The sequence below is a fragment of the Takifugu rubripes genome, chromosome 16 (genome assembly GCF_901000725.2).
Source record: "Takifugu rubripes chromosome 16, fTakRub1.2, whole genome shotgun sequence".
Taxonomy (NCBI): domain Eukaryota; kingdom Metazoa; phylum Chordata; class Actinopteri; order Tetraodontiformes; family Tetraodontidae; genus Takifugu; species Takifugu rubripes.
The window spans coordinates 2,138,156-2,140,643 of NC_042300.1; the positions used below are offsets into that span (position 1 = coordinate 2,138,156).

A 2,488-nucleotide genomic window follows, 5' to 3' on the forward strand; every position below is an offset into this window, starting at 1 on the left:
ATTTTTCTCCATTGTGGCTGGACGCATGACCAGCTCTCTATTGTCTAACAACTACATCATCAAGAGTGCCAGGTTTGGCCGGCCGTGCCAAACATTCTACCATGATCTGGGACCCAATCCAGACACCTAAACTTGCCAAATCACATCTGCTCATGGTCTGGTTGGATTTGACAAATGCATACACCTCAGTGCCACACCAGCTGAGCTGCTTCACTCTCAACTTCTTCCACATTCCTTAGCAGGCAGAAGTCCTTAAGAAGGCCACTACGACCTTCCTCCAGACTACTTCTTGTTGCAGCATGCTCCTGAAAAGACTTGAGAAAGTCCTTACCAAGGCTCAAATGGAGTTCAATGCAGATCATTTATAGAGGGGAGCAATTCCTCTACTGGCAGTACAGCCCACAACAAGCACAGTTTGTTCTCCATCAACTCAACTCTCCAGAGCAGAATAGAATAGCCACAAGCAGCCAGCCGAGCATCAGGAGGTTGTTGGATGGACACACATAGACAGGTCTGGGCTCAGGACGGGCCCAGGCCCCAGGTTATGTTCCCGAGCCTCCAAAATGGAGATGAAGGAACTAGTGGTGTCTGAGGTTACCAGGCCAGAGAAAGAGCACTTTAAGGTCTCAGCTCTCAGCCAACACCACCAAGGAAGGTGGACTACCTAGGAAGATGAGCCCAACAGAGCTATAATATGAGATGATATGTGGAAGACCCCCCTCATTCAAGGATGAGTTTTCTCATTTGGTCTAAATACAACACCCTCCTAAGTCTACAAAACTTATACATATACAAACTCCATCCTGCAGCACATTCTTGGTAGCAAGGAAGCACTGAGCTGGTACTGATGGTGACACCACAAGATGTTACGAAAGCTAGCTGAGATCTTGGAAGATTCCCAGTTTATTCGGCAGAGAGTCTTGTTGCAGAACACCAACCAGAGAGAGGGGTCCATTCTGGAGGTGCTGCTGGAGGCTCCTTGCAAGATGATGGTCGACCTGGACTGATAGCTCCAGTTCCTTCTTGAGATTACTGCAACTTCTCCCAGAGGGGACATCTTAGTGTGGTCAACCTGAACCAGTGATCACGCCTGGACTTGTGCCATAGCAGGAAGTCATGTTAGTGGCCTATGAGGAGAAGAAGGAAAAGTACAGTGAGATGAAGGCAGCATGCCTAGAGGCTGGATGATGCGTTTACTTACCCTGTAGACTGCGGCTGGAGAGGTTGCATAGAAAAGTCCTCACTGTATTTCCTGAAGTTTCTAGGAATCACTGGATGGAGGTAGAGGAAGACACAAGGAAGAAGGAAACACCCCAGATGGCAAAGAGGAGTGTAGAGTCCTGCAGTGGTGGGAAGTAAACGTCCCTGTGGCCGAGAGGCTGAAGTGTCCTGCAAGTAAAGGTAGGTGTCCTTCAAACTGGGGTTTCCTGTTATTTGTAACATGTCATATCTGCATGTAAAGAGCTCACAGATCTCTGAAATAATGTTTCTCATGTGCTGTAAAAACGTTATTTTTGGGATGGTAAAAATATGTCCGATCCAGTTTCTAAAGATGATGGAGTTTATCAAGACATTGGTTCTCCCTGCTGGTTAATGTGATGCTAATACATCGTAGCACCAATGTGAATCTCCATTCCATATACCGGTAATCCCACACGTTTTCCATACGGCATAGTTATAAGTGTGATGGAATACGCAAACAATTTCACAGAAATGGATCCAAATCTAAAGTGAATTGAAACATCCAACCAATCACATCATCCAGGTGTTAAAAAGTGTGAAATATACTCATGAGCTAAAACTTTCTGCACATGAAAGCTGTCTGACTGTTTTTGCTTTCTCTTTTCCTTCAGGTTTGAGACTATGCAACAGCTGGTAATGGTATATTCTTTAGAGTGTGTGAGTGTGTGTGCGTGTGTGTGTGTGTATGTGTGTGTGTGTGTGTGTGTGTGTGTGTGTGTGTGTGTAAGGCATTGTAGATTTCCTTTGTTTTGTCTCGGATGCAGGCGGTACTCCTGTGAGGGAGCCGTTACTTTGGCCAAAGGGAGATTAAGGCTGAGTGTGTGAAATGTTTGCTGGGTACCAGATGGGGTCTGGATGTGAAAAGGTGGATGTGGTTCTTCGCAACGGTTCGAAAGACAAACAAACCTGCAGGCAAACGTGAACATTGACGGCTGTTTCCTTGCCACCCATCCTGCCCAGCAGGGTTCTGCTCTGTGTCCTGCCTGATCCTTGCTGAGTAATGTCTTCAGGGATTAGAGGAGACATGACCTTCAACCATGTTGTGCTGTTACATGCTGGGAATTTCTCCTCAACCAATCAGAATGATGGTCTTCAGTGGGCCAGTTTTTCTCCGCAAAGAAATTGTCTGGTGACCCCAGCAGAAAGTGCAGCCCACAGTTGGATGCAGTAGCCCTCAGCTTCTCTTTTATTCATGTCTATTCCACATTTCCGTTGAGTTTATTTTTTTTTATCAATTTCCTTGTGT

General features: G+C 46.1%; 1 long non-coding RNA gene across 1 annotated transcript; it reads right to left on the reverse strand.

Moving 5' to 3' along the window:
- Positions 1–889: 889 nt before the first annotated feature.
- LOC115253044 (uncharacterized) lies at positions 890–2,303 on the reverse strand. The gene is made up of 3 exons (XR_003891365.1): positions 2,149–2,303; positions 1,202–1,389; positions 890–1,127 (listed from the first exon to the last, which is right to left on the reverse strand). It is a non-coding gene; the product is annotated as an uncharacterized lncRNA (long non-coding RNA).
- Between the last annotated feature and the right edge of the window lie 185 nt (positions 2,304–2,488).